Genomic DNA, 12,603 nt, shown 5'->3' with positions numbered 1-12,603 from the left:
TCAGCGAGAGAGGGAACACAGCAGGGGGAGTGGGAGAGGGAGAAGCAGGCTCCCAGCAGAGCAGAGAGCCTGATGCAGGGCTCAATCCCAGGACCCTGGGATCATGACCTGAGCTGAAGGCAAACGCTTAATGACTGAACCACCCAGGTACCCCTGATTGCCTCTTGATTTTAAATATTGCCTCTTGATTTAGGGCACATTGGAAAGCCATGGACCCCTTGATTAGATATTACACAGTCAATGCATAAGATCTTTTATGTCAGTCACCTTGGGACTAAGAAACAAGGAAGGGCTAGAGAGGAATCTTATTTCAAACCAAATTCTTGGGAAATTGAGCATATGATGAGATAAAAGGGACTTTCTCCCTTTTATGGCTCCCTTTACCGTTCTTGAGAAGAGGCCAGGCTCTTAAAAGACCAATACAAAGACTTTTTTCTGTTTCTTTTTCATCAACCCAGCTCAAGATTGAGTACCCAGCTAGTCCCCAGTAAGGAGATATGGATGTTCTTCTGGAGCACCTCCATTGCACCACTGCATCTAAGGTAAAAGTGATCTTGTTTTATACCTGTAATCACATATAGAGAGTATGCCATGAAGCTCCTTCTTCTCTCAATATGACTGATACATTCTGGTGGACTCACCAGGCAGAAAATACAGGTCAACCAGAACTTTTCCTGAGTAGGTAAAGTAACGCACTGACATTGTTGGGGAATTCCCAAATGTGTTGCTCTATCTTTCTTTTTCTCTACTATTCTTCAGCTCCTCTCTTCTTTCCTCTTTTTCCTTGTTTTCTTTCCATTTCCTTTCTCCTTTACCCCCAACTGGTTCAATCAATTGCTCTTTATATAGTATGTTTACTCTGTCCTGGACAATGCTAAGCAATGCAAGAGATGGAACATAGATTATAATAATATTTTATTATATTTGCTTAACACTAGACCCTGCAAAATGCTATACATCATCTCATTGAACTCCTCACCAGTAGAGTGAGTATTTCTATTCACTTTAATAGATCAGACTTGGAGACATGAACTGTTCTTTATGGTAGTTTATAAAACTGGTTGATGACCAAGCCGTTAACTAAATTCATGTCTTTTAGTTAAAAATTTGATGCCTATTCAACTATATTCAATAACCATTGTTATTGTCATTATAATAATTTTATTATATTGGTCAAATCTGGTATATTTATCATACCTATTAAAGTTTATAAAATGCTTTCCTATGTTCTCAAAGTTGTTTCTATTTCAATTGCATTGCTTTAATTAACACTGTTCAATTATCATTCAGGCCACCCTAAAAATATATCTCAGTACTCTTATCTTCAGCTTTGGACATGTGTACACACACACACACACACACATAGTATCCTCCTAAATAATAGAGTATTCCCAGGTCTGTGTACTAAAAGGGGCTAGAAAAAAATAACACCACAGTAACAGTGAGTAGCCTGAGGAGCATTAGCAGCCAGCTTGGTTTCTAAACACCATGGCCTATTAAGAGAAATCAGAGCTGTAGGGTGAAATGGCTCATTAAACATATGGGGCAAGGAGAATTTAAGACCCTGTGTAAGAAAGCAAGGAAATATTCAGAGACCAATGGGTACATGCCAAAAGGACAAAGGAACCAGATTGAAGGGGCTCCAACTTTCCAGACTTGACTCAATTTGAGAATTAATTTACAAAACAAACAAAAAAACCTCTAAAATGATTATAACATATTTACTGAGTAAAAAACCCCAATTTAATCTATAATAATATTCCTAAGCCAACCAACCAACAAATAAATAAAATAAATTGCCACCATTGCAAATGCTTGTTACACTAATTATTTGCTCTTAAAATTATTAGTTAAAAATAAAATAATAAGCATTTATGTGGCCATTTTTTAAGGAACTATAGTTTACTTTCAGCTGATGTGGCAAAGTTCTTCTTTGCATAAACATACTGGCTATTATATATGAAATGATCAAGTTTTAAAGTTACCAGTTTTAACATCAAGCTAGGATTATCAATAGATGCTAAAACCATTTGGTAAACAGAAGGGGGAATGAACCATGAGAGACTGTGGACTCTGGGAAACAAACTGAGGGCTTCAGAGGGTAGGGGGATGGGGATTTGGGATAGGCCAGTGATGGGTATTAAGGAGGGCACATACTGCATGGAGCACTGGGTGTTATACACAAACAATGAATCATGGAACACTACATCAAAAATTTATGATGCACTGTATGGTGACTAACATAATAAAAATAATAAAAAATAAAAAAAACATTTGGTGAGGGGAATTATTCTGAGATGACAGTCATTTAAGGAGCACTCAGAATTTGTCTCCTCCATCTAGACAAACAATTGCACTAACAGTATCTTTCTGATGTAAGAATTTTCAAACTCTGGAATCTATTGAAAGCTTGCAGCTTCCGGAGGAAGTCTTGGGTAGTAAATTTTAGTTAATTTAGGTCAATTACAGCTCTTAGCACAGTAACCGCTGCCCATCCTCCACTTCAAGTCCCATGGCAAGCTACTGTGCGCACGTTCCTGTAATAGCCTGTTTACAGTTTGCAAGAGCCAGAATGGATGAAAAATACCCTGTCTTCCAAATAAATATCAGGGTTCTGTGCTCTGATCACTGATTGCTTCCTTTGATCATAGAACTGCAGACAAAAAGATATGAAGCCATTGTCTTACAACTCCACCTATTGTTGCAAGACCCTACTCAGGCTGAAATGACTTCTAGGGATTTAAAGGGCTAGTGGCCTTTTTCTCCCTTCTTATTTTGTTTATTTTGTTTTTCTTTTTCTTCCTTTGGTAATCAGCCATTAAAGACTAGGGCATGGAAAAGTAATTGTATATAATGGGGAGAATTAGAAAATGACCACATATGCTTAGGGAAAGCCACAAGCTCAGAAAAGATCTGATATGTTTAGTTTACATCTCAGACTGATTCTCAGCACAGAGACAGCTAACAATACAAAAAATAAATAAATAAAAATAATAACAAACATAGACCCTCAAGGAGACAGATAATTTGATTTCTAGAATTACCACATTATTATGTTCAAATGTCCAGTATTCAACAAAAGAAATCACAGGGTATACAAAAAAAGGAAAAATATAGTCCATTCAAAGGGAAAATTAGCCAGCATAAACTCCCTGGGAAGGACCTGATGGAAACTATATTAAATAAACTGTCTTTTTTTTTTAAAGATTTTATTTATTTATTTGACAGAGAGAGAGAGAGAACACACAAGTACAGGAAGCGGCAGACAGAGGGAGAGAGAGAAGCAGGCTCCCTAGGAGCCCAACATAGGGCTCGATCCCAGCACCCTGGGATCATGACCTGAGCTGAAGGCAGACGTTTAACCAACTGAGCCACTCAGGTGCCCTAGACAAACTATCTTAAAGGTACTCAAATAACTAAATAAATTTGTACAGAAAGTCAAGAAATTATGTGGAAAAAAATTGGAAATGTTAATTAAGATATAGAAAGCCTGAAAATGAACCAAAAATAAATACTGGAGCTGAAGTGTACAATAACTGAAAATAAAGATTTACTAGAAGATTTTGAAGTCAGATGCAAATACACAGAAGAAATAATCATGGAAGAACCAATGAAAATAGAATAGTGGAAATTATCAAGTCTGTGGAGTAGAAAGAAAAAGATTGAAAAAATTTGAACAGAGCCGTGGGACATCAACAAGAGACCAACATATGTACTGTGGGAGCCTCACAAGGGAGAAGAGAGAGAAAATGGAGTAGAGAATATTTAAAGAAATAATGGCTGGAAACTTCTCAAATTTGGTGAAATACATGAACATAAACCCCCAAGAAGCCAAACTAACTCCAAGTTAGATGAAATTAGAAGCCCATACCAAGACAAATTAAATCAAACTTTCAAGAGCCAAAGACAGAGAGAATCTTGAAAACTGCAAGAGAGAAGTAACTTGTTACTTACACGGGATTCTTAATGAGAAAATTATCAGATTCATTACCAGAAACTTTGGAAAGCAGAAAGCAGCCAATATATTTAAAGTGCTAAAAGGAAGAAAAAAAAAACTATCAATCAATAATCATATCTTCAGCAAAATTATCCTTCAAACGTGAGGGAAAAATTAAGACATTATCAGATAAATAAAGCTGAGAAGAACTACTCCACAAGAAATTCTCAAAGCCTTGGGTGGTGAAATTAGAGGATATTAGGCAGTAATTCAAGCTACATGAAGAAATAAATATCTCAATAAAGATAAATACATGGGCAATTATAAAAACTACTGTTATTGTATCAAGGGTTTTTAATTCTACTTTTTATTTTCTGCACGATTTAAAAAACTAATATATTTAAATAAACAATGATTGGTCTAAATTCTATTAGCACACATAAGTCCACATTTAGTTTTCTACATAATTTTAGAGACTAATGCTTTTAAAAGAATTATTAGCTTATATGTTTGATCACATGATGTATAAAGTTGTAATTTTGTAATCAACGATTGTAAAGGTGAAGACAGACCTGTAAAAGAGAAGTCTTCTTTGTATGCTATTGAAGTTAGGCTAATACAAATTCAAGTTAGAGTATTATAACTTTAGGATGTTAAATGTAATTGCTATGGTAACTACAAAGAAAATAGCTATAGAATATACACAAAAGAAAATGAGAATGCAATTTAAATGATTCACTTCAAAAATCAACTAAATACAAAAGAAGACAGTACTGCAGGAAATGAGTGACCAAAAAGCCGTTAGACATGCAGAAAACAAATTAAAAAACAACAGAAGTAATCACTTTAACTTTAAATGGATTAAACCCTCCAGTCAAAGACAGAAATTATCAATATGGGTAAAAATATGACTCAACTATATGCAGTTTATAAGATACTTACAGTGTATATGAAGACACAAGTAGATTTAAAGTGAAAGGATGGAAAAGGATATTGTATGTAAATAGCAAGTAGCAGAAAACAAAGGTGGCTGTACTAATATTAGACAAAATAAGCTTTAAAGTTTAAAAGTTTACAGGAGACAAAAAGGACATTATATTTTAATAAATGTTTCAATAGATAAAAAAGATTTGCAATTATAAGCAACTACACACCTAATAACATATCATCAAAAATATGAAGCAAAATTGACAGAATCAAAGGGTGAAATAGACACTCCTACAATAATAGAAATTTCAATCATTCATGTCAATAATGAATAGAAAAGTCAGAGGCTAAGAAAAAAAATGTGGGCTTAATTAACACAATAAACCAACTAGATCTAACAGACATATACAGAATATTCTACCCTAGAACAACAGCATACACATTCTTCTCAAATGCACATGGGACATTTTCCAGGATAGATGATTGTTAGGCCACAATTAAGAATCAGTATTTTTACAAAGATTCATATTATACAAAGTATCTTCTCCTGACAAAATGGGATGAAGTTAGAGATCAAAGCCTTTAAAAGAAATGAGTAGAAGGTTCACAAATCTATAGAAATTAAACAAACTCTTAACCAATGGATCAAAGAATTAGAAGGAAAATTACAAAGAATAAATGACAAGGGTTATTTAGAAATATTTAGAGATGAATAAAAACTACAACACTACACAACAAAACTTACTGGACAGAGCAAAAGCAGTGCAAAGGGGGATATTTATAGGTACAAACACATACATTAAAAAATAAGAAAAACTCAATCTTTGAGTTTTCAAAGAACTAGGAAAAGAAGAACAAACTAAATGCAAAGTTAGCAGAAGATAGGAAATAGTAAAGATTGGAAAGGAGAGAAATTAAATAGAGAATAGAAAAATCATAGAGAAAATCAATGAAGCTAAATGTTGGTTCTTTGAAAAGATCAACAAAACTGACAAAACTCCAGCTAGATGAATTTAGGAGAAAGAAGAGAAAACTCAAATTACTAAAATAGGAAATCAAAGAATGAAAATAACTATCTATTCTACAGAAATAAAAAATTATAATAAAATAATATGAACATTTTACACCAACATTTTGGTTAAAATAGATAAAATGAAAAAAAAATCCCAGAAACATAAGCCTATGAAAATTAAATCACAGATAGAGTCAGTTATCAAAAATCTCCGGGGGTGCCTGGGTGGCTTAGTTGGTTAAACGGCCTTCAGCTCAGGGCATGATCCCAGGGCCGTGGGATGGAGTCCCAAGTGGGTCTCCCTGCTCAGCGGGGAACCTGCTTCTCCTTCTCCCTCTACCTACTGCTCCCCCTACTTGTGTGCTCACTCTCTGTCAAATAAATAAATAAATAAAAATCTTTTTAAAAAATCTCCCAACAAAGAAAATCACTGGACCTCATGGTTTCACTGGTGAATTCTTCCAAACATTTAAAGAATAACCAATATCAATATTTATTAAACTTTTAAAAAAATGAAGAGGCCTAACTCACTTTATTAGACTAGTATTACCCTTCCTTTAAGGCCAGACAAAAGACACTACAAGAAGCAAAAACTACAGAACAACTATGTTCAACGTAGTATTGGAAGTTGAATCCACTGCAACGAGGCAAGAAAATAAATAAAAATAAATGAAAGGCATCCAAATTGGAATGGAAAAAGTAAAATGATTTCTGTTGGCACACAATATGATATGTATATGTAAAACCCTAACGAGTCCATGAAACAACCATTAGAAAAATTATTCAGCAAGTAGCAAGACACAAATTAGCACATAAAAATCAGTTAATTTCTATACCTATAATCTGAATATATATATATATATATATATATATATATATATATATATATATATAGTCTGAAAAGAAAGTTAAGAAAAAATCATTTACAATAACATCAAAAATACTTGGCATTTAATTAATCAAAGTGGTGAAAGGCTTGTACAATGAAAATTATGAAACATTCCTTAAAGAAATTAAAGAAGACATAAAGAAAAAGGAAATACATAAGCATATCTCATGTTTACAGATTGGAAGACTTAATATTGTTAAGATATCAATACTACCCAAAGAGATCTACAGATTCAATATAGTCCATATCAAAATTCTAAAGCCATTTATTTGCAGAAATAGAAAAACCTATTCTAAAATTCATATGGAGTTTCAAGGGATTTCAGATAGTCAAAACAAACTTGAAAAAAAGCAAACCTGGAGAATTCACACTTCCTTACCTCAAAAGTTACTACAAAGCCAAAGTAATAAAAATAGTGTGGTACTGGCATAAAGACAGACATATAGATAATGGAATAGAATAAAGTGTGCAGAAATAAACCTTTGTCTATATGGTCAATTGATTTAGGCACAGGCACAAAATATAAAGTTAAAAATGGGCTTTAAATTAATAAAACTGTGCATCAAAAAAATCCTATCAACAAAGTAAAAAGGAGGGAGAAAATATTTGCAAATTATATATCCGATAAAGGATTAAAATTCAGAATATATAGAGAACTCCTAAAACTTAAAAACAACAAAAGAGTTAGCAACTCAATTCAAAAATGGGTAGAATTTTTGTAGACATTTCCCCAAAGAAGATATAAAAGTGGGCAATACTCAATGAAAATACGGTCAACATCGTTAATCATAACAAAAATGTAAATCAAAACTACAGTGAGGTACTACATCATGCCTGTTAGGATGGCTAGCATAAATTAAGAATAAATAAGTAACAAGTATTGGCAATGATTTGGAGAAATTGGAACCCATCTGCACAGTTGGTGAGCATGTAAAATGGTACAGCTGTTGTGGAAAACATTATGACAGTTGCTCAAAAAACTAAAAGTAGAATTACATGTGACCCAGTAATTCCGCTCACTGATATACATGCAAAAGAGTTGAAAACAGGGTTTCACAGAGATATTTGTACATCTGTGCTTATGGCAGCATTATTCACAATAATTAAAACATGAATACATCTCAGATAAGCAGAATATTGTGTATACATACAATGGTTTTATTAAAAAGATAAGAGCCTGAACAAAGAAAAAGTGAGATAATTATTGCAGATTAAATGAGATTAGAGACACATTACCACAATAGATAATACACAAAATTTGACTGGATCCTGGTTTGAAAGCAAACTACTATAAAATGTTGTATTTGGAAAACTGAAGAAATTTGGAAAAAGTAAGTTTTAGCTTACATTAGATAATGATTATTTTTTGAGGTATGATGATGGTATTTGGCTATATAAGAGAATGCGTTTATTTTTAGGAAATGCCTAATGAAGTATTTAGGAAGGAAGTGTCATAATATCTTTAATATCTTTAACTGATACACATGTGCACACACACACACACACACACACACACACACACACACAAACATCACCATCACATGTGAGCTCTTGAACATTCTAGATCCACACCACTGGATTATTTCCAGATTTCTATATACCGTACTTTCAGGATCTAACACTTTGTACGTACTCCTCTATGTATATGAAATGCTAAAGGTGGCCCAATCCTTCTAGATGTTCAATTATCTTTGAAGACACGCCAGATCCTCTCCTGTGATGTTAGTCCTGCTTTCCTCAGTGGATGCTGGTTGCACCATCCTCTGTGACCCTAACATCCACTGAACATAGTTCTGTTGTAAGATTTACCTCAGTTGAAATTTTTCCTACCAGTCAACTCCTGTGAAACAAAGGCCATGTCCTATTTTCCTTTTTTTTTAAAAAAATATTTAATTTATTTATTTGTCAGAGAGAGCATGAGTAGGGGAAGCTGGAGTCAGGGGGAGAAAAGCAGGCTCCCTTCTGAGCAAGGGGCTCAATGTGGGACTTAATCCCAGTACCCTGGGACCAAGACCCGAACTGAAGGCAGCCACTTAACCGATGGAGCCACCCAGGTGCCCCTGTCCTATCTACATGTATAGTCTCTCTCCTTGCAGAGTTTTCAACACACAGTACATACATGGTAATTGTAAAATGGTAAATGAATCAATCAATAAATTTCAAAATTAGAGTTCTGAATGTCCCATGACTTACCAATAGAAGTATAGCAGGTTGATAGTAAAAACTCAAACTCTGGGCTCCTGACAATTGTGGCTGATACAAACAATATGTTCAACACATGTCATCTTCCAGACACAGGATGCATACATTTCCCAGCATTGCTGTAATGATGCTAGAATTATCTAACTGGACTGAAGTGATATAAGCCCCTTCTAGGTCTAGTTCTTAAAAACATTTTCTACGATCCTCAGCTCTTTGTGTTCTTACTGCAGTGGTTTTGTAGGCCATGCTTCACGTGGAATAGTTTCAAGATAGTGGACATTCCATATAAGACTAGCTTGAATGAGATATAAACTTTTATACTATTAAGCCACTGAGACTTGAGGGCTGGTGTGTTAGTGTAGCATTGTATATTTTATCCTGATTGCTAACTACCCTGTAGGGTTCCTTTTAGTGCAGTCATTAGAAGACATTATCGAACACTATCTGCCAGAATGAGGAAGTGCAAATAGCTTCCTGTCTGGATAGTTACAGGATGGGTGGGTTCAGGAAAAAGGAACTGGCATAGACAAGACAATGGTGTAACATTAGGATTGGACAGAAATAGAGAAAGTGGAAGTTAGAAAGTGCTAAAAGCAAATTTTGGGGTCATGGTAACTAGTCTTATACTCAGCTTCCCTCCTCCTCATTCTCCTTCCCATTTAATCCATTTGGTGTACTGAATATTTTCTCGTAGTAAATGTGGAGTGTTTTAGGCATAACACACAAGATCAGGGTACTGAGAGAGAGAGAGAATTGTTCCAGCAGAACTTTTTAGATGACAATGAGCAGTATTTGCCAGAAAACTCAGTGACTCCTTACCATTTTCCATGTGCCAAATCAAAGGATTGAGCTAACACAAAGTGAAACATTTAAAGGAAAGGGAGGTATTATAAGTTAACACACATGATTTGTTGAAGGAAGGGTAAATACCCTTTCAATTAAGCAAAATAAAATGTTTTATATGGAAGAAAATCTAAATGGAGCTAGAATTCCCACTCCCAGCCCATGTAATGATGCATTTGCAGTTACCATAAAAATTAAATATTTGGAAATTAACAAAAATTGGGGCACCTGGGTGGCTCAGTCATTAAACGTCTGCCTTCGGCTCAGGGCGTGATCCCGGGGTCCTGGGATGGAGCCCCACATCGGGGCTCCACTGGGAGCCTGTTTCTTCCTCTCCCACTACCCCTGCTTGTGTTCCCTCTCTCACTGGCTATTTCTCTGTCAAATAAATAAATAAAATATTTTTTTAAAAAAAGAAATTAACAAAAATTAAGTAAATGGTCAGTGGATGTTAAGAACCAGGTATCTCACTGCTGAATGAGAAATTACAAATAAACGAGGAGAGGAGGCTAGAAAGACCCATATGATTAGAGTTGAAGACAATGTGAACTCACGTTCAGGTTAATATAGATACAGATGGTAGAAATATGTATTAGATATACACATATATACAGATAAGTTTATGCACATGTATTTCCTGGCTCTTTCAGCTAAAGGAGACTAGAAATCATATACCAGTAGCAGAGAGTAAACCTTGTGCTCAAATCTTGTTTTTTAATACCATTTTCCAATAAAAGAAACCAGATTTTCCAATCTATGTTCCTTTAATTTGCTGTTTTTGCTTTATTCCACTAGCTAGGTGTTACATACTGAATGTTTGTGTACTTTCACGGAATTCATATACTGAAGCCTGACCCCCAGTGTGACTTTGTTTATAAATGGGGCCCCAGTGGAAATAACTAAGGCTATACAATTAAGGTTAATTGGGGCCCTAATCCAATAGGATTATTTATTCTTACAAGAACAGACACCAAAGAGCTTGCTAGTTCTCTCTCTCTCTCTGCCATGTGACCACACAGTGAGAAACTGCCATCTGCAAGCCAGGAAGAGGGCTCTCACAAGAACTTGACTATAGGGCAGGGCACTCTGATCTTGGATTTTCAGCCTCCAGAGCTGTGAAAATAAATAAATGTCTATTGAATTTTTTAAAAAAAGATTTTAATTATTTATTTGACAGAGAGAGAGTGAGAGCACAAGAGAGCACAAGCAGGGGGAGCTGCAGAGGGAGAGAGAGAAGCAGGCTCCCTGCTCAGCAGGCTGCCCTAAGCAGAGCTCGATCCCAGCATCCTGGGATCATGACCTGAGCCAAAGGCAGATGCTTAGCCCCTCAGGAGCCCTTAAATGTCTATTGTTTAAGCCACACAGTCTGTGGTGTTTTTTAAGGTCTTCTTTTTTTTAGCCCATAAACTAATATACAATGCTTTTTAGTGTGATGTTGAGTAGAAGTAGCAAGAGGTTATGAAGTTATCCTTATTTTGCTCATGTTCTTAGTGGGAAAGCTTCCACTTTCTTACCAATAAATATGAGGTTAACTCTAGGGGTTTTTGTTTGTTTGTGTTTTGGGGAGCTTTTTTTTTGTTTTTGTTTTTGTAGGCATTCCTAATCAAATTGATAAAGTTCCCTCTATTCCTAATTTATTGAGAGTTTTTGTCATGAATGGTTTTTGGCTTGCATCAAATGTCTTTCTGCATTAATTGATCTGTTCACATGATTTTTATTGTCCAGTCTGTTGATGAGGTGGATTAAGTTGATTTTTCAAATATTGAAATATCCTTGCATACCTCAAATAGATCCCACTTAGCCATGGTGCATATTTATTTTTATACTTTTTTGATATTGTTAGCCAATATTTTGTGAGGAATTTTGTGCAACTTTGGTTGAGGATATATGTTCATAAGAGATATTAGTCTGTTCTTTCTTTCTTTAAATGTCTTTATCTTGTTTTGGTATTAGGGTAATACTGGCCTCACCAAATGAGGTAGAGGATATTTTCCACTTACATTTTGTGGAAGACAATGGGTAAAACTGGAGTTACTTTTTTCTTAAATATTTGATGGAATTCAACAGTAAAACCCTCTGGGTCCAGTTCTTGATTTTTGGAAATTTTATCAGCTATTGATGAAATTTCTTTAATAGAGATAGGTCTTTACCAATTATCTATTTCTCCCAGAATGATTTTAAGTAATTGGTATATTTAATCTAATTTATCAAATTTGTGGGTGTAGTGCTTTTTGTAGTTTTCCTTCATTAACATTTTACCTTTCACGGGATGAGTAGGGGTGATCTCTCGTTCATTTTTAATATTGATACTTTGCATCTAACTCTGTTTTTCTTGGTTAGCCTGATTATTGGTTAATTAAGTTTATTGATCTCAAAGAACCACCTTTTGACCTCATTAATTTTCCCTATTGTTTTCATGTTTCCAAATTCATTGATTTATGCTTTTAGTTTTTCTTTTCTCCTTTTGCCATATGCATAAATTTCTCTAGTTTCCTAAGATAAAAGCTTATATTATTGATATTCAGTCTTTATTCTTTTATAATATATTCATTCAATGCTATAATTTCCATATAAGCATTGCACTTATTTCAATACTACAAATTTTGATAAATTGTATTTTAATTTTCATTTAATTCACAATACATTTTAAATTTCTCTTGAGACTTCTTCTCCCTTCCATGTGTTAAATTATAATGCAGTGCTTAATTTCCAAGTATTTAGGGATATCCCAGCTATTGTTTGTTGTTGGTTTTAGTTTTATTTCATTGTAATGTAAGAACATATTTTGTATTA

The sequence above is a fragment of the Ursus arctos genome, unplaced genomic scaffold, assembly GCF_023065955.2.
Source record: "Ursus arctos isolate Adak ecotype North America unplaced genomic scaffold, UrsArc2.0 scaffold_1, whole genome shotgun sequence".
In the NCBI taxonomy this organism is placed as follows: Eukaryota; Metazoa; Chordata; class Mammalia; order Carnivora; family Ursidae; genus Ursus; species Ursus arctos.
The sequence above is the reverse complement of the archived record's forward strand: the minus strand, read 5'-3'. Positions refer to the sequence as shown.